The sequence below is a fragment of the Acinonyx jubatus genome, chromosome A2 (genome assembly GCF_027475565.1).
Source record: "Acinonyx jubatus isolate Ajub_Pintada_27869175 chromosome A2, VMU_Ajub_asm_v1.0, whole genome shotgun sequence".
NCBI classification, from domain to species: Eukaryota; Metazoa; Chordata; class Mammalia; order Carnivora; family Felidae; genus Acinonyx; species Acinonyx jubatus.
In genome coordinates this window covers 97,070,902-97,090,952 of record NC_069383.1, presented here as the reverse complement: position 1 = coordinate 97,090,952, position 20,051 = coordinate 97,070,902, and the positions used below count along the sequence as shown (strand labels likewise).

Here is a 20,051-nt window from a genome sequence, read left to right as displayed (position 1 = left end):
TGCCAGTTTCACTATGATATGTCATGCACAAGATTGATTAAAGTTACATGTGAAGGGAGTTCTCTGTGCCTCCTAGATTTCAATGTCTGTTTGCTTCCCCAGATTGGGGAAGTTTTCAGCTATGATTTGTTCAACTACACCTTTTGCCCCTTTCTCTCTCTCTTCTTCTGGAAATCCTATGATATGGATATTATTAAGTTTCATTGAATCACTTAGTTCTCTAATTCTCCCTTCCTGGTCCAGAATTTTTTTGTCTCTTTTTTTCTCAACTTCATTTTTTCCCATAATTTTATCTTCTATTTCACTTATTCTCCCCTTTGCCTCTTCAATTCTTGCTGTCACTGCCTCAAGTTTATTTTGCACCTAATTTACAGCATTTTAAAATTCATTATGACATTTTTTAGTTCCTTGATCTCTGAAGCAGTAGATTCTCTGCTGTCTTCTATGCTTTCTTCAAGCCCAGTGATTAATCTTATGATGATTATTCTAAATTCTTGTTCACTTACATTGTTTATATCTGTTTTGATCAATCTTTTAGCTGTCATTTCTTCCTGTATTTCTTTTGAGGAGAATTCTTCCATTTCATCATTTTGGCTACTTTTCTTATCCCTTATGTGTTTTAAAAGCTTGTTATGGTCCTGCACCTGTGAGACTACTATATTAAAGAGGGGTTATACACTGTCCAGGGCCTGGCCCTTCAGGCCTGTTTTTTGGAATGTGTTACTTGCTCTCTTGTTGTGACTTTGGTTGCTTTATCTTCCTACTCATAGTGATGTTTTGGACCCTTTACCAGGTATGCTTTGATTTTTTCATTGATGTTGCCCTGGAAAAGAAAAGAAACAAACAAGCAAAAACCAGAGAGACAAAAAAAAAACCCTTTAAAACAAAGCAAAACAAACAAAAACACCAGCTACAAGAAAACAACGGGGCAGGGAAAAGGAAAAGAAAAGAAAATTGACCAGGCAGAGAAACTATTCAGCTTAATCCAGAGAGTGGCAGAGGAAAATAAAGAAGGAGATATAGAACAGGTATAAAGAGAATAGATTAAATATGTCTGCTTAAACAAACCAATAACCAGAATAACCAGACTAGAGGAGGGAAGAAATAAGAAGGAAAAAAGGAAGAAAAAAAAATATATATAATAGGAATTGTCCACGAATTAAATCAGAAAATGCAAAACTGCTGGGTGCCTTGGAACCAGTGGCAGCACTGGTCTGACGGAGGGGCTGTCTTGTTCATCAGCATCTATCTTGCTTCAGTAGATACACACTCACCAGGTGCTGAGGCATGTGGTTTGGTGTAGGCGGGCCTGCCTCCCCTGTGGGCCCACTGTCTGTTCCCTGAGGCCCAACCTTGTTGGTGATAGGGAGAAAATTGGTGACACTCCAGTCTCTCCTTCACAGACCAGGTGTCCCAAACCACTCTGTTCAAGCCATCATCACGGTGCCATCAGAGTGAACGAGGCCAGTTTGTCTCGCTCTGCGGACTCCTGCACCTCCCTGGAACTTGGTGGGGATTTAAACCCTGATGTCTTAAGGGGTCCTTCTCTGTGCATTCAGTTCTAGAGAAGTGCCACTCCATGCCACCAATGATATATTGCCTCTGGCTGGCAGGCACAGGCAGTCTTTGTCCTTTGAACTGTTGTATACCTTCTTCTCACAGCACTCCAGGGAGGGGATTGCTTTCTCCCACTATGGAATGTGCCTCTGAACTAGTTACTGAGCCCAGAGCTGGCTTCCTTCCTCCCCAGGTGCACGAACAGGGCAACTGGCCCCAGTCCGGAGAAAACTCTGCGGTTAGAGGTTGGATCTTTCTCCCTCCGGGTCCGTGATTTTTTTCTCTTGTCCAGTTACAGTCTTATGCTTCCTCTGCCTCTCTTTTCTTCCCTTTGTCTCTCTGAAGAAGGGGATCCCTCCCATCTGTGCCTATGCTGTCCATTTTATCTCTCCCAGTTCACAATGACACACCTATGGCCCACCAGGTTGTCCCCGTGGGTCTCTGGAGACAACTCTGTCACTCTGCAGCCCGGACTCTTGGAATCTAGAATCCTTTGGCCTCAATACTGCTGTGTTTGAGGGATGAGGGAACTTTGGGTCCCCCTACTTCTCCACCATGTTGGATCTCCCTGAACTCATAGATTTTAATACGCATTTTGCATATTAAATGCATTAATCAATGCATATTAAGTGCATTAATCAAAATGCATTAATGCATTTTGATTCAATGTAGTCATTACTTTACAAATTTGTCTTATTTTTGGCCAGATAAAAATGATGTCTTTGTCCTCTTAACAGTGATGTCTGTAGTCTTTGATAGTTACCTTGCTTTCAGAAGTGACAAGATATCCCAGGTACATTTTTTTCTGTTTCCTGTGCCATATTTGGAGTCAGCCATTTCTTCAAAAGTCCTGGTTTCTTTTATAAAGGAATAGCATTTTAAGACCACAATCTATGCACTAGAAATATTTATTCATTGTTAATAGATTGTAATTATGTTTAGTCCTTTTCAGTGAACAGGGTTAGGAAATACGTATTAATTTAGGAAAAGAAAAATAAATTCTAAACTTATAGCTATATTTTTTATTCAAATTAAATATTATCAGGTTTTTAATTCTTCATTTTTATATTTGCAACTCATTTTCTTATTTTGAAAAAAATCCCGATAACACTAATGTAATTACTTATTTGATTTTATTCTAATGCACTCACATAGACATTGAATATTATATATATATATAATATTGTAATAGCTTCAAAATAAATACAAAATAGCTTCAAAATTAGTACAAACCTACTGAATTCAATTTAAGTCTTTTTTTGCTGGTATTTTTGTCTTTAGATGGATAGTCAAAATGTAGTGCTTTAAAGTTATGATAATTTTTCTCAAAGTGGTTATACCACTAACTTCATACAGAGTTAAGTTTATTTCCTTGATTTTTGCTTTAGACAGTCTACTCTTTAAATATTTTTTTGAAGTTTATTTATTTATTTCGAGAGAGAGAGAGAGAGAGTACAAGGGGGAGAGAAGCAGAGAGAAGAGGGAGAAAGAAAGAATCCCAAGAAGGCTCTGCACTGCCAGCATGGGGCCCAATGTAGGGCTTGAACCCACAAACCGTGAGATCACCCAACTGTAAGTTGGGCCCTTAACCAGCTGAGTCACCCAAATGCCCCACTCTCCTTAAATATTCTTAAAATTAAATTTTGGTCCAGTGTGTCATTCAAAGCTATTGTTTCCTTGTTGATTTTCTGCTTAGGCGATCTGCCTATTGCTGTAAGTAGGGTATTAAATCCCCCTATTATTATGGCATTATTATCAATAAGTTTCTTTATATTTGTTATTAATTGATTTATATATTTTGGTTGCATTAAGTTGGGGGCATAAATATTTACAATTGTTAGCTCTTTTTGATGGATAGATCCTTTAATTATGATATAATGTCCTTCTATATCTCTTGTTACAGTCTTTGTTGTAGTATCTAGTTTGTCTGATACAAGTATGGTTATTTCAGCTTTCTTTTGATGTCCATTAGCCTGATAGATGATTCTCCATTCCCTCACTTTCTTTTTTTTAAACTTAAAAAAAATTATTTAATATTTATTTGTTTTTGAGAGACAGAGAATGAGCAGGGCAGGGGCAAAGAGAGAGACACAGATTCCAAAGCAGGGTCCAGGCTCTGATCTGTCAGCACAGAGCCTGATGCAGGGCTTAAACCAATGAACCATGAGATTATGACCTGAGCTGAAGTCAGATGCTTAACCAACCGAGCCACCCAGGTGCCCCACCATCCCCTCATTTTCAATCTGCCAACATCTTTAGGTCTTAAATGAGCCTCCTGTAGACAGCCTATAGATGGATCTTTTTTTTTTTTTTATCCATTATGATACCCTATGTCTTTTGATTGGAACATTTATTCCCTTTATATTCAGGGTGATTTTTTTTGTAATTCCAATGTTACAATTTATTATTTTTAAAAAACTTAAAGTTCTACACCTAAAAAAAAAAGCAATCTCTACACCTAAAATGGGGCTCAAACAACCCTGCAATCACGAGCCAAATGTTCCACTGATTGAGCCAGACAGGTGTCCCTCCAATATTGTAATTTATTTATTTATTTTTAATTTTTAAAATTTACATTCAAGTTAGTTAACATATAGTGTAATAAAGATTTCAGAAGTAGAATTTAGTGATCTATCACTTACATACAATAACCAGTGCTCATCCCAACAAGTGCCCTCCCTAATGCCCATCACCCATTTAGCCCATCCCCCCATTCAACATCCCTCCAGCAACCCTCAGTTTGTTCTCTGTATTTAATGGTTTGCCTCCCTCTCTGTTTTTATCTAGTTTTTGCTTTCCTTCATCTATATTTATCTGTTTTGTTTCTTAAATTCCACATATGAGTGAAATCATATATATTCAGGTGGATTATTGAAAGATACGAATTTAGTGCCGGTGTGTTACCTGTAAAGCTGATGTTTCTGGTGATGTTCTCTCATCCTTTGTAGTCTTTGTTGGTTTGGTCTTTTTTTTTCACTCCACTCAGAGTCCCCCTTAACATTTCTTGCAGGACTGGTCTAGTGGTAATGAACTCCTTTAGTTTTGTTTGTCTGGGAAACTCTATCTCTCATTCTATTCTGAATGACAACCTTGCTGGATAAAGAATTCTTGGCTGCATATTTTCCCATTCATCACATTGACTATTTCCTGCCACTTACTTCTGGCCTACCAAGTTTCAGTGGACAGGCCTGCTGCTGATCTTACGTGTCTACTCTTGTAGGCTAAGGACCATTTTTCCCTAGCTACTTTCAGAATTCTCTTTTTATCTTTGTATTTTGCAAGTTTCACTATGATATGTTGTGGGTTTGACCTGGTTTTTTTGTTTGTTTCTGAGGGCTGGTATTCAAAATCTATGGAGAACTTATCAAACTCAACACCCAAAAAGCAAACAACCCAGTTAATAAATGAGCAGAAGATATGAATAGACACTTTTCTAAAGAAGACATCCAGATGGCTAACAGACACATGAAAAGATGCTCAACATCACTCATCATTAGGGAAATACTAATCAAGACCATGATGAGATACCACCACACACCTATTAGATTGGCTAAAATTAACAATACATGAAACAACTGGTGTTGGTGAGAATACAGAGAAAGGGGAACCTTCTAACACTGCTGGTAGGAATGCAAACTGGTGGAACCACTCTGGAGAACAGTATGCAGAGCCCTCAAAAAACTAAAAATAAAACTACCCTATAATCCAGCAATTACACTGTTAGATATTTACCCAAATGATACAAAAATACAGATTCTAAGGAGTATATGCACCCCAATGTTTATAGCATCATTTTCAAGAATAGACAAACTATGGAGAGAGCCCAAATTCCCAACTGATGAATGGATAAAGAAGAAGTGGTATATATATAGAATGGTATTTTACTCAGTCATCAAAAAGAATAGTCTTGCCATTTGCAACAACATGGATGGAGCTGGAATGTAGTATGCTAAGCTAAATAAGTCAATCAGAGAAAGACAAATATCATATGACTTCACTCATGTGGAACTTAAGAAACAAAGCAGATGAACATATGGCAAAGGGGAAGAGAAGGAAAGGAAACAAACCACGAGAGATTCTTAACAATAGAGAACAAACTGAGGGTTCCTGGAAGGAGGGAGATGTGAGATGGGCTAGATGGGTGTTAAGGAGGGTACTTATTGTGATGAGCACTGAGTGTTGTAAGTGATGTATTAATGAATTCTAATTCTGAAACCAATATTGAATTGATATTAACTAAAATTCAATAAACAAATAATTAAAAATTTAATTTGGGTTTTCAATTATGTAAGATAGACAGTCGTATCCAAAATAAAAATTATAAAATCTGATATATTTAGAGGTCTAGCTTCCATTCCTGTTTCTTTCTTCTCTTCCTTCCCCACTTCCTATAAAATGATTAGATTTTTTTTATCAATATTTTTCCAAAAGTTAGCAAATACATATCTCTCTCCCTCCCCTCCCATTTCTTATACAAAGTATAGCATATTATTTCTACTATTCTGACTCCTGGGTTGTTTTTTTTTTGACACTACTTTCTGAATATCATATCATTCCTTGGACCTATGAAGAGATCTGCATAACTTCTTTCACAGCTTCACAGATCTCCATTGAATAGATATATTGTAATTTATTAGACTAGTCTTTAGTTAATAAAGTGAGTAAATCCCAGTATTCTATTAATAGAAAGTGTTAAAATAAGTATTTTTGTGTATATTTAATTTCATATTAAAAATTTTATTTTAATTGAAGTTTAATTAACATACAGTGTTATATTAGTTTCATGTGTACAACATCATGATTCAACAATTTCATACATTACCCAATGCTCATCATGACAAGTTTACTTCTTAATCCTCATCACCTATATCATCACTTCCCCCTGACTTCCTTCCGGTAACCACAGTTTGTTCTAAATAGTTAAGAGTCTGTTTCTTGGTTTACCTCTCTTTCTCTTTTCCCTTTGTTCATTTGTTTTGTTTCTTAAATTCCACATATGAGTGAAATCATATGGCATTTATCTTTCTCTGACTGGCTTATTTCACTTAGCATTATACTCTGTAGCTCTATCCATGTCATTGCAAATGGCAATATTTCATTCTTATTTATGGCTGAGTAATATTCCATTGCATATATATATATATATACATATGTATATATATATATATAATCTCACATCTCTTTTTTCTATTTATCTATTGATGGACACTTTCATAATTTGGCTATTATAATGTTCCTATAAACACAGGGGTGCATATATCCCTTGGAATTAGTGTTTTTTGTTTGTTTGTTTGTTTGTTTTTGGTAAACACCCCATAGTATGATTATTGGATCATAGGGTAATTTTATTTTTAAATTTGTGAGGAACCTGCATACTGTTTTCTGCAGTAGCTGCACCAGTTTGCACTTCCACCACAATGTGAGAGGGTTTCTTTTTCTCCACATACTCGTCAACATCTGGTGTCTTTTGTGTTGTTGATTTTAGCCATTCTGACAGGTATGAGGTGTTATATCATTGTAGTTTTGATTTGTATTTCTCTGATGATGACCAATGTTGAGCATCTTTTCACATGTCAGCCATCTGGATGTCTTCTTTGGAGAAATGTTTGCTCATGTTTTCTGCCCATATATTAATTGGATCATTTGTTTTGGGTGCATTGTGTTTTATAAGTTCTTTATACATTTTGGATGCTAACTCTTTATCAGATGTGTCAATTTCAAATGTCTTCTCCCATTCCATAGTTTCCCTTTTAGTTATGTTGACTATTTCACTGTGCAGAAACTTCTTATTTTGATATAGTTCAAATATCTTATTTTTGCTTTTATTTCCCTTGCCTCAGGAGACACATCTGGAAAATGTTGCTACAGTCAATGTCAGAGACACTGTTACCTGTGCTCTCTTATAGGATTTTTATGTCTTCGGTCTCACATTTAGGTTCTTAACCCATTTTGAATGCATTTTTGTGTGTTGTTTAAAAAAGTAGTCCAGTTTCATTCTCTTGCATGTACCTGGACTGGTTTTCCCAACACCACTTGTTGGAATAGACTGTCCTTTTCCCATTGGATATTCTTTCCTGCTTTGTTGAATATTAATTAATCATATAATAATGGGTTTATTAGTGGATTTTCTCTTCTGTTCTATTGATCTATGTGTCTAATTTTGTGCCAGTACCATACTGTTTTGATTACTATCTTTGTAATATAATGTGAAGTCAGGAATTATGATACCTATAGTTTTGCTTTTCATTTTCAAAAATGCTTTGGCAACTCAGAGTCTTTTGTGGTTCCAAATAAATTTTAAAAATGTTTTGTTCTAATTCTGTGAAAAGTACTGTTGGTCTTTTAATAGCAGCTACAGTAAATGTGTAGATTGCTTTGGAATAATATTTATTAACAATATTTATTCTCCCAATCAATGAGCATGGGATGTCTTTCCATTTCTTTGTGTCATCTCCAATTTATTTCATCAATGTTTTATGGATTTCAGAATGCAGGTCTTTCACCTCTTTGGTTAGGTTTATTCCCACGTGTCTTATTATTTTGGATGCAATTATATATGGGATTGTTTTCTTAATTTCTCTTCCTATTGCTTCAGTATTAGTTTTTAGAAACGCAACACATTTTTGTACATTGATTTTGTATCTTGCAACTTTACTGAATTCATTTACCAGTTCTACTAGTATTTTTGGTGGAGTCTTTAGGGTTTTCTATGAAGAATATCATGTCATCTGCAAAGAGTGAAAGTTTGAATTCTTCTTTGATGATTTGGATGCCTTTTATTTCTTTTTGTGTTCCGATTGCTGTGGCTAGGAATTCCAGTACTATGTTGAATGAAAGTGATGATAGAGGACATCCTTGTCTTGTTCCTGACTTAAACCTACTTTGTTGAGGGCTTTTATCATGAAGCGATGTTTTACTTGTTGAATGTTTTTCTGCATCTACTGAAATGATTATATGGTTTTTATCCTTCTCTTATTTATGTGCTGTATCACATTGATTGATTTGTGAATATTGAACCATTCTTGCATGACAGAAATAATTCCTACTTGATTGTGGTAAATGATTTTTTTAATATATTGTTGACTTCTGTTTGGTAGTATTTTGTTGAGGATTTTTGCAGCTATATTCATCAGAGATATTGGCCTGTACTTCTCTTTTTTGGTGGAGTCTTTATCTGGTTTTGGTATTAAGGTAATGTTGGCTTCATAGAATGAATTTGGAAGTTTTCCTTCCTCTTGTACTTTTTTTTTTTTTTAATAGTTTGAGAAGAATAGTGTTAAATCTTCTTGAAGTGTTTCATAGAATTCTGGTTCTAGACTTTTGCTTTTGGGGGAGTTTCTTGATTACTGATTCAGTCTCCTTACTGGTAATCAGTATATTTATATGTTCTATTTCTTCCTACTTCAGTTTTGGTAGGTTACATGTTTCTAGGAATTTATCCATTTCTTCTAGGTTATCCAATTTGTTGGGATATAGTTGTCACAATATTCTTTTACCATCATTTGTATTTCTTTGATGTTGGTTGTTATTTCTCCTTTTTCATTTGTAATTTTACTTATTTGAATACTTCCTCTTCTTTATGAGTCTGGATAGAAATTTATGAATTTTGTTTACCTTTTCAAGGAACTAACTCCTGGTTTCATTTATCTGTTCTACTGTTTTGTTGTTGTTTATTTTTATATCATTTATCTCTGTTCTACTGTTTATTATTTCCTTCCTTCTGCAAGTTTTGGGTTTTGTTTGTTTTGTGTTGTTTCATTTTTTTTAGAGAGAAAGAGCACAAGTGGTAGAGGGAGGCTCCACATCTAGCATGAAGTCCAACATGGGTTTTGATGCCACAATGGTGAGAGCATGACCTAGGCTGAAATCAAGAGTTGGTTGCTTAACTATGCCCTCCAGGTGCTTCTGTTTGTTGTTCTTTTTCTAGCTCCTTTAGGTGTAATGTTAGCTGGTTTAAATGAGATTTTTCTCGTTTCTTGAGGTAGGCCTGAATTGCTATAAACTTCCCTCTTAGAACCCCTGGCTGATTCTAAGCAAAGAAAAAGTTTTAAACCATTGCATTGTGTTTTCATTTTCATTTGTTTCCTTGTACTTTTGGATATTTTCTTTGATTCCTTGGTTAACTTATTCATTGTTTAGTAGCATGTTATTTAACATCCATGTATTTGTGGTCTTTCCACATTTTTTCTTGTGGTTGACTTCTAGTTTCATAGTGATGAGTTCGATCTTTTTGAATTTGTTGAGACTTGTTTGTGGCCTAATATATAATCTATTCTTGAGAATACTCCATGTATAGCTGAATACAATGTGCATTCTGTTTTAGGATTGAATGTTCTATTAAATCCATCTGGTCCACTGTATCATTCAAAACCATGTTTCCTTATTGATTTTCTGATTAGATGATCTGTCCATTGGTATATGTGGGGTGTTAAAGTCCCCTACTATTATTGTATTACTATTGGCTAGTTCCTTTATGTTTGTTTTTAAGTGTTATATGTATTTGGGTGCTCCCATGTTGGTTGCATAGCTACAATTATTATACCTTCTTGTTGGAATTACCCCTTTATGATTATATAGTGCCCTTCTTTGTTTCTTTTTACAGTCTTTGTCTTAAAGTCAGTTTTGTCTGATATAAGTATTGCTACTATGGGTTTCTTTTGACATCCATTTGCATGATAAATATTTCTCCATCCCCCACTTTCAATCTGTAATTGTCTGTAGGTCTAAAATGAATCTCCTGTAGGCAGCTTACAGATGAGCCTTGGTTTTCTTTTTTATCCATTCTATCACTCTATGTCTTTTGATTGGAGTGTTTAGTTCATTTACATTCAAAGTAATTATTGAGAGATATGTATTTATTGCCAATTTGTTACTTGTTTTGTGGTTATTTTTGAAGTTTTTCTCTGGTCCTTTCTTCTCTTTCTTTCATGGTTTGCTGGTTTTCTTTAGTGATATAGTTGAATTTTTTTCTCTTATTCTTTGCATATATATTAGTGGTTTTTGATTTGTGTTTTCCACTAGGTTTGTATATAACATCTTCTGCATAAAGTAGTCTATATTAAGTTAATGGTTATTTACGTTGAACATAATCTTTTCTCCTCTCTTCCCCATGTTTTAGGTATATGGTGTCATATTTTATATCCTGTTATTTTGTGAATTCCTAGACTGATTTTTACAGATATATTCATTTTTACTGCTTTTATGTTTCCTATTTTTAAAATGTCACATTTGGTCTTTCAGATCCACTCAGAATTCCCTTTAGTATTTCTTGAAGGCTGGTTTAGTTATCATGAACTCCTTTAGTTTTTGTTTGTCTGGGAAACTCTTTGTCTCCCCTTATATTCTGAATGGTAACCTTACTGGGTAGAGTATTCTTGGTTGCAGATTTTTCCCATTCAGCACTTTGAATATATCATGCCACACCCTTCTGGCTTACAAAGTTTCTGCAGAAAATCTGCTGATTACCTTATGGGGTTTCCCCTTATATGTAACTGTCTTCTTTTGTCTTGCTACTTTAAATTTTTTCTTTATTACTACAATTTGCAATTTTAATTGCAACATGTCCTGGTATGGAACAGCTTTTGTTGCTGGGCGGGGGGGGGGGGGGGGGGGGGGGGAGGCGGGAGGGTGGTGGTGGTGGTGGTGGTGTTCTCTGTGCCTCCTGGATCTAGATATCTGTTTCCTTTGCCAGATTAGGGAAGTTTTCAGCTATTATTTCTTCAAATACATTTTCTGCCCTGTTTTCTCTTTCTTCTTCTGGGATCTCTATAGTACAAATGTTATTATGCTTGATGGCATCATTGATTTCTGTATGTCTATTTTTGTTTTGCATAGTTCTTTTTCCTCTCTTTAGTTCAGCCTCATTACTTCCCATTACTCTGTGTTCTAGATCAATTAATTCATTTCTCTGCTTTTTTCAAGCCTGGTGTTTATTCCATCAAGTATGATTCCCATTTTATTTATTGAACCTTTTATCTCTGCTATGTTATTCCTTATCTCTGTGTTAAGGTCTTACTGATGTTTTCCACTCTTTTGTCAAATTCAGTGAGTATCTTTATGACCATTACTTTAAATTCTCTATCAGGCATGTTACTTATATCTGTTCGTCTTAGATTTCTGGCCATGGCCTTGTCCTTTTCTTTCATTTAGGACAAATTCCTCTGTCTTCTCATTTTGTCTAAGTTTCTGTGCCTGTTTCTGTGTTAGGAAAGTCAACTATGTCTCCTGTTCTTAAAGGGTAATGTCTTGATGAAAAGAGGTCCTGTAGTGACCTGCAGTGTGGTGTCCCCTGTTCCCAGGGCCTGGTGATTTTGGGAGTGTCTTCAATGTGAGCTATGTGTGCTTTGCTATTGTGTCCTGGCTGCTTTGTCTTTCAAGCCTGTCATCTGCAGAGGCTCTCTTTACCTGTTGTGGGCAGTATTTGGTCCCTGAACTGAATGTGATGTATTTTAACTAGGTATGCTCTGGTATGCTTGTGAAATGAGACTTGACACCCCACCACTGGATTTGAGGTTCTGCAAACCTCCCAGTTCAGGAGATGCTGTGTTGGAAGGTGTTTGGGCTGATCTTTCTTGGGGAAGGAACTTGCCAAGGTGAAAACTGAAGCAAGCCTGACTTGGCACAGTGTTTCCACTGGAGCGCAGGGTGGGGTGGGTGTGTAGGGGGTGTGTGACTTGATATAAGCAAGTTAGGTATGAGGGTCAGTGCTGTGCTGATTCCTGCAGGTGGCCCTGTACTTATGTTGAAGGGTAGGGGAGAGAAATGTCTCCTGCCAGTTCCTTTGTTTCCGGAGGGGTCTCTCTGTGAACTCTGTCTCTTCAGAACATGGTCTCAGGTGAGCAAATAACCTTACCCCTGTGTGTTCCAGGTGCTCTACAGATCACTATTTCCATGCTGTATGTCCACAGGCTGTTTGCCCTGCCTTTTCTCCAAAAGCAACCCAAACGCTCCCTGGGCTCTCCCTGAGCCAAGCCACTGACCCTAAAACTCTAGGCTTTATGACCTGCTGGTTGCAAGAACTCATGAAATTTGGCCCCTCTTGCTTTCCAGGACAATTGCTATGGGGAATTAATATGCCTTGTGTGGGCTTCTCCAAGTGCTAGTCTGTCTCTCACCCTTGTCCATGACCACAGCTCCTTCCCTACCACAGCAACCTTGATCTGTCTCTCTCCCAAACTCCATCTCTGCACTTCCTACCTTCTTTGATGTGGACTCTTCTCTCCCTTTAGTTGTAGAGTTTGTTCTGTCAGTCTTCAGGTCACTTTCTGGGGTATTTAAGATAAATTGACAGTCATCTATTTGTATTCATAGGTGAAGGTGAACTTAAGGCTCTCTTATTCCACTACCATCTTCCCAAATCCTTATTTAATCATTCTCCTACCATTAGGCATTTTCACAATTTTATTTTTTTCATGTAATTTTTGTGTGTGTGTGAGAGAGAAACAGAGCATGAGCAGAGAAGGGGCCGAGAGAGAAGGAGACACAGAATCTGAACCAGGCTCCAGGCTCTAAGTTGTCAGCACAGAGCCTGACGTGAGGCTTGAAATCATGAATGGTGAGATCATGACCTGAGTCAAAGTCAGAAGCTTAACTGAGTGAGCCACTCAGGTGCCCTGATTTTCACAATTTTCCAATTATTAATATTTTAAAGAATACCATAGTTAACATTTATATGCAAAATTTTCTCATTTCTCTTTTATCTATAGATTTTATAAATAATTTTGATATAGTGATGAACATTGAAAATATTACGCTAAGTGTAAACCAGTCACATAGACTTCATATTGTATGATTCTTTTATAAATAGCTAGAATAGTTTATATCTATAGAGACAGGAAATAAAGTACTAGTTGCCTAGGGCTGGGAAAGTGAGTGAGGATATTGGGGATTGACAGCCAAGGCATGTAGGAGTTCTTTTTTGAGGTGATTAAAATGTTCTAAAATTGAAGGGTGCCTAGTGGCTCAGTTGGTTAAATGTCTGACTTCAGCTCAGGTCATGATATCACGGTTCATGAGTTTGAGCCCCACATCTGGCTCTCTGCTGTCAGCACAGAACCTGCTACAGATCCTCTGTCCTCCTCTTTCTATGCCCCTCTCCTGTTGGTTCTCTCTCTTTCTCAAAAATAAATAGATAAACTTTAAAAAAACGTTCTTAAATTGATTGCAGTCATCGTTGCACAAATATAGTACAAGCCATTGAATTGTTCACTTTAAGTGATTACATGCATTTCAATAAATCTATTCAAACCAGATTTTGACCTAATTACGTCTGCTGCTTTTCTATTCTCTACCTCACTAATTTGTGTTTTTACTCTCATTATTTCCTTCTTTTGATTTCTTTTGGCTTATAGGGCTTTTTTGCCTCATTTTGTATCTGGGAACTTAATTCACTTATTTTAATTCTTTAATTTTGATTGACAATAGTATCTAGTGTATTGAATTTTCTTCTGATCACTACTTTACATACATCCCATAGGTTTCAGTGTGTAGTGATTTTATTGTCTTTTTTGTAAACTTTGTAAATTTATTTTATATTTTCTTTTACCAAGCATGTTTAATAGTATGTCTTCAAACATAAATCTAGATTCTAGGTTGACAGTTTCTTCCCTTTCATCACAGTGGAGAGGTTTCATTTTCTTCTGACCTTCATCTTTTTCTGAAGTGAAATCAGCCATCCTTCTTATACTTATGTCCTTTTCTCCCTCCTCTTTCTTATTTTAGCATTTTCTCTTCTCTTTAGGTTTTTAGTACTTCTTTTATTATATACCTAAGTTTTTTTTGAAAGTCCTGGGGGATTATTGAGCTCCCTGTCTCTGTCTGTTCTTGCTGTTGCTATCTTTTTTTTTTTTGGGGGGGGGGAGGTTAAGTTTATTTATGTTGAGAAAGAGAGAGCAGGGGGGTGCAGAGAGAGGGAGAGAGAGAATCCCAAGCAGGCTCTGCACTGTCAGCACAGAGCCCAATGCAGGGCTCTAACCCATGAATGATGAGATCATGACCTGAGCCAAAATCAAGAGTCAGATGCTTAACTGACTGAGCCACCCAGGCGCCCCTATTGTTTTAAATCAGATTAATAAAGTTTGGGCTAATATTTCACTTTTTTGCCTGATTTGGGAATTGTGATGTTTTCACCTATTTGTGGGCATTTCTTTTTAGTGTGCCTTAATTGTGTATAGAGATGTTATTTTGTTCCTTACTCCTTTTTTCTCACAGTAACCATTGGTTTGAAACTTCTCAGGAGCTTCCTAGGTGAAATCTGGAACTAGCTCCTGTACACAGAGGGCCGGAAGAGACCAAAGAAAAACACAAGCCATTCTAGGTTAGTAGGTGGCAGCAAAAGGAACTTATATACAAGGTTTGTGTTTGGTGGCAGCAAGATAAGTGAGTCTCTGTGCTGGCCTGCCAACTCTTAAAAGTTTATATAGAGGCCTTAACTGGATTCAGTCACATATACCATGCAGGTGTTCTCAACACCACATCACCATCTCAATACTATGTTCTGGGGCAGCCTCTGGGCATGAGAAAGTCAAGTAGAACCCACATTCCAAGGACAGAAAGGGGATGAGGAGCCACCTAGTGCCTGAGTCCAGCTCACAGGTCACTGTCTTCTTAATGATCTTCTTCAACAATAACTTTATAAAGGATTCAGTTGTGTGATCTATTTGCTTGCTCATGCTTAAGTGAGGTTTTTCTATATTAGTGGAGGATGTAACCTAAGGATAACCTTCTTAATGTCTCAGTTCTAGAGCTCCCTCTTATGTTGTTTTCATAAAGTGCTCCTCCCCCTATGATTGCATCTCTTGTTTCCTTTGCCTTCTCTATTCCTAACTGTTCAATTTGCTCTGCTCAATTTTAGTTTCAGCAGTTTCTTAATGTGGGCTTTGTCCTGTAAGAAAACTTCCATCACTTAGAATTGAGAGTTTATAGGACTCAGACTGCTCTCGTCCTACTGTTATTTGGGACTGGGAGTCTTCAAAACTTCATCCAGTTTTGGCTATTCTCAGATTGGCCTTATGAGTATTTCTGAGAATACTTATAGTAATTTGGGGACTTTCCAGCTCTCAGGGCTATCAGAAGACCCTCTTTTTTCTCTGCTCCCTCCTGTGTAGCTGCTGATAATACCATGCATGTTTGTTACTATTGGAGATTGATTACTACCTACTCAAATTTTAGTTCATGAGAATACTTTGTCACCTAGTGTGTTATTGATGTTTTGGCTTCCCTACCCTACTTCCTCTGTTTGTTTTTATGGCGGGCTTTAGGAAGTTAAAAAACATATGGTACCATTTTATCTTCTAAAAGATATGAGGAAAAACCACATTTCTGAAATGTAGTTAAGAAAGTGATTTAGAGCATGAACTTTAGACTTAAGAATGAAAAACTTAGCTCTTTGTTACATGATTTTTGGCCACTGATTTATTCTTAGTCTCCATTTTCTTACCTGTAGGAATGATGTTCAAAATTCTTAATAATTGGAGTAGTCCATGTGCTGATGGATAACAACAAACACTGTGACTAATAAAAATGGATGGCTTTGAATAACTGGTTCAGCTGTATCAGTATGAATTGACTGAAGACCAACAATGCTCTCTGTAAAATAAAATTGTAATTATATATGTCTTGCAGTTTTGTGAGGAATAAATGTAATAAATGTTTGTAAAAGGAATTTGGTGCAGAGCCCATGACATAGTAAACACTTAATAAATGGTATTTATTATTACTGTTATTTATCAAAAATTGGGAAACACTAATATACTCTGTAAACTTTTCCTGGATGTTCTCTTCACTTTTCACCTTACCTGCTATTGTCAAAGGGTACTTTATTCTCTGAGTTTTCATAAAACTTTAAAAATCATTAATATAGCATTTTATCACATTTTCCCACATTGTATTTAGTGGTAGAAAAAGGAATGATATTCAAAATATCATAACAGAAGCTGTCTGTAATGCCAGACCTTTGGTTGCTGGATAATAGGTTGTCATATGGGTCTCAGAGATGGGACCTAGTTGTGCCTAAGGTTATTGTTGTGGGTTAGGGAACTAGGGTCTTATGGTATCAGCTATTTATCAACTAGTACAGAAATATTTTGGCATCCTATTAGTTAATAGGATCACACTTGTGTGCCCTGGCTGAACTTAAGCTGTTAGTATATACAGTTTGCATCTCTCTTTGTGGCTAGGACTTTGTCTGACACAGATAATCAATATTCACTTGCAACAGGGTTAAGAACATGTGTGCACATGAAATAAGCAGTAAAATGGGGATGACAGAAATGGGGGGATCAGATAATGATCTTAGAGGAGGGAACACTTTCAGAGAAAGTTTCCACAGTAAATAACAGGTATTAGTAAGAATGTTTATGCTTTTTAAGTGGAAGAAAGCATCAATGAAGATATACTGACAGTAAATCTGTCAAAAATAAAACCAAAAATAAGCAAAACTAAAAGCAAAATAAAAGCAAAAATAAAAATCAGCCACACCTAATGAGGTAAAAAACACTCACATCTGATGGGCACAGTTGCTGTATAAAGTATTTGACAAAATCATCTTCTAGAAGTAAGAGGGAAGAACTAGAGAATACAAATTTAAAGACAGTTGGTTTGCAATAACTTTGGTAAAACTTGTCCTGGAACATTTGACAACTAAATGAAAAGATTCAAGAGAAGTTTGAAAGTCCCAGGTGAAGATGCTCACACAAAATTTTGCTCTCACAAAATAACAATGGGTCTGATTAAAGCTATATTTTAACTGAAAAGACAGCATGCTTGCCACAAAATTATAGAGATGGAGAATAGATTAGTGGCTTCCAGGGGTTACGAGGTGGGGTTGGGGGCAGTAAAGACAGGAATTGACTGGCTATGAAAGGGTAGCACCAGGGATCCTTGATTGGGATGGTGGTTACATGAATCTAAACATGTGATAAAACTGAATGGAACTACACACATGTACACACACACACACACACACACACACGAGTGTGTGGAAAACTGGTGAAATCTGAATAAGTTCTTAGAGTATGCCAACATCAATTTACTGGTTTCAATATTGTAGTATAGTCAACAAAAGATGTTATTATTGGAGAAAGCTGGGTCCTGGTACACAGGACCTCCCTTTACATTCTTTTTTTAAGCTTCCCGTGAATCTATAATTATTTCAAAATAAAAAGTTTTTTAAAAGACTACCCAGAGCATACTTGTAAACTCACATAAAGTTTATATAATTTTAGAAATTAGCTGTTACTTTTCTCAGTTCTATGCTTTGTGTCACAGTATTTCCTCAGGGGGAAATGTTCTTCTTTTCCTTTGTCTAAATCCAGCCTGTCTTTTTAGGACATCTTCCAGGAAGCTTTACCTAATTTATTTTTTCCTTAAAAATTTTTTTTTTAATTTTAATGTTTATTTATTTTTGAGAGAGAGAGACAGACAGAGTGTGAGCGGGGGAAGGGCAGAGAGAGGGAGACACAGAATCTGAAGCAGTCTCCAGGCTCTGACCTGTCGGCACAGAGCCCGACGTGGGGCTCAAACTCACAAACCATGAGATCATGACCTGAGCCAAAGTTGGACACTTAACCAACTGAGCTGCCCAGGTGCCCCCCCTTCTTTTGCTGAATAATTCTTATGTCTTAAATACCTGATTCTCCCCACATTTGTTTCTCTTCCTCTCACAAGTTGGTGGTAGTTGTTGAGACACACTACCTGGCATGAAGAGCTCATTACCCTACCTTCTAGGAGCTCCCTCAGTTCAAGAGAACTGTCTCACTCATGGCTATGTTCCTTTCCTAGAGTGGCCAAAATCCTATGGCTGACCTCTTGCCTCTCAGGATGTCTTGGAATGTTGATTCAATCTTCAAAATGTTTAATGTTTGTGGGATCTCTAGTGATAACTCCTTTTTCATCCCTGATACTGTTAATTTGTGTTTTATTTCTTAATCAGTCTAGCTAGCAATTTATGGGTTTTGTGGACATGTCAAAGATCTAATCTTTGGTCTTGTAAATATAATCTGTTTTTAGTTTTCTATTTCATTGATTTATACTTTTATTTTTATTATTATTTCCTTCCTTCTACTTTCTTTGGCTTTACTTGCTTTACCTTTTCTAGTTTCTTCAGGTAGAAATTTAGATCATGAGTTACACATTTCTTCTTTTTTAAAACAAGTATTTAAAGCTATAAATTACCTTCTAAGTAGCTACGAATATTTAGGGATTTTCCAGGTATTTTGCTTTACTTATTTCTGATTTAATTCCATTATTGTTAGAAAACATAATGTATGATTTTAATCTTTTACAATTTATTGAGATTTGTTTCATAGCCTGGAAATGATCTATCTTTGTGAACAAATCATGTGTATTTGAAAAGAATGTGTATTCTACAGTTGTCGAGTGCAGTGTCCTTTATAGGACACTTTATGTTACTTTATAGTAACAGGTCAATGTGGTTGATAATACTATTCAGACCTTTAAGTCTTCATTAAATTTTAATCTAGATCTCATACTAACTACTAAGAGAAGAGTGTTGAAATCTCCAACTAAAATAAGTTAAAAAAAAAAGGAAAGAAAGTTCCAACTATAATTGTGGATTTGTCTGTTTCTCTTTTCAGTTCTGTCAGTCTCAGCTGTGGTAGACAGGAGATAATGTCTCTTTTCAATTTTTGAGTCTTAGATACCTTAAAAGCCTGCTCCACACATGTGTGTTTCAGGTGTCAGCCAAAAATATGGGCAGTTTGTACACAGAATTTGGTCTTCTTCCTTTTTGACTTCTTTCCTAATTGGGACTTCCTTTCTTAGATTATTCCCTACTTTCCAGCTATTCTAGTTGTCCCAAACTCTGTCTCCTGGGACTGAGGATAAAAACTGGGATTCTCCCTCAAACAAAAAGCCATACAAATGGGAAGTTGACAGTGTTCCATTTCTTTTTTTTTCTTCTTTTCCTTCTTTCTTTTCTTTTTCTTATTTTACAAAAGGATTAACTCCTCTCCTGTATACATCTTCTTGTGGTGTTCTCTCTTTACCTTCAGGTAGTTATTTTTTCTACTCAGTCCAGAGTTTACAGTTATTACCTACAGGAGGGCTAGTCCAATAGGAAGTACTCAGCTACCACTAGAAGCAGAATCTCTTATTTTTTTACTAATGTCTGTTAAGATCTGTGCTCATTTCTCTCATTCCCAATATTGGTAACTTGTGTCCTCCCCCACCCCTTTTTTTTTGATTGATCAGATCTTTAGCTAGAGGCTTACTAATTTAGTCTTTTAGAAGAAGCACATTTTCTATTCAATTAATTTCCAAAAGTATCTTTATTTCGTTCACTCCTACTTTTGTTTTTTTTCTCCTAATTTCTTAAAGTGGGAGTCTAATTCATTTTAGATTTTCCTTTTTTCTAATGAAACATATAGAGCTATGATTTTTCCCTCTAAGCACCACTTTCACTGTGTTCTACACATTTTGATATGTTTTTATTTTTATTCAGTTCAACATATTTTTCAGTTTCCTTGTGATTTCTT

General features: G+C 36.2%; 1 long non-coding RNA gene across 1 annotated transcript; it reads right to left on the bottom strand.

Annotated features, from left to right (window-relative positions):
• Positions 1-611: 611 nt before the first annotated feature.
• On the bottom strand, positions 612-16,136 carry LOC128314826 (uncharacterized). Its single transcript, XR_008296924.1, has 3 exons — positions 15,995-16,136; positions 2,321-2,414; positions 612-823 (listed from the first exon to the last, which is right to left on the bottom strand). It is a non-coding gene; the product is annotated as an uncharacterized LOC128314826 (long non-coding RNA).
• Positions 16,137-20,051: the final 3,915 nt, after the last annotated feature.